Genomic DNA, 399 nt, shown 5'->3' on the forward strand with positions numbered 1-399 from the left:
CGGCCGTCGAACCTGGGCGGGACCGCTATGACGCTAGCGGCGCTAACCTAAATTCTCCAAACTCCTTCCATTTTCCCCTACCACTTGGCGGCTTATCGCATTCCGCTTTCCCTTGCTGCATCCCTGATGCAGGGAGGGAAGGCAGGGGCCGTTACAGCAACCTACCGGGCCCTGCGCCCCTCCGCTTCCCGCGGCAGGGTCGACGGAACCGGGGGTATATTTATTTTCAGGTCCGCAGGGGAGCAGTGCGGTGTAGGCATGGCTGACCATCCCCCACTGTGACCCCTTTCTTTTCATTTTCTTCTTCTTCCTCTACTTCTTGTTCTTCTTCCTCTTCTCGTCTCTCATGAGGCAGCGTGCCTGAAGGGCCGCCGGGTTTGGGGGTCCCGATATACTCCC

Source organism: Odontomachus brunneus, unplaced genomic scaffold (assembly GCF_010583005.1).
Source record: "Odontomachus brunneus isolate Ranch 3 - 2012 unplaced genomic scaffold, Obru_v1 Obru_scaffold_012, whole genome shotgun sequence".
NCBI lineage: Eukaryota > Metazoa > Arthropoda > Insecta > Hymenoptera > Formicidae > Odontomachus > Odontomachus brunneus.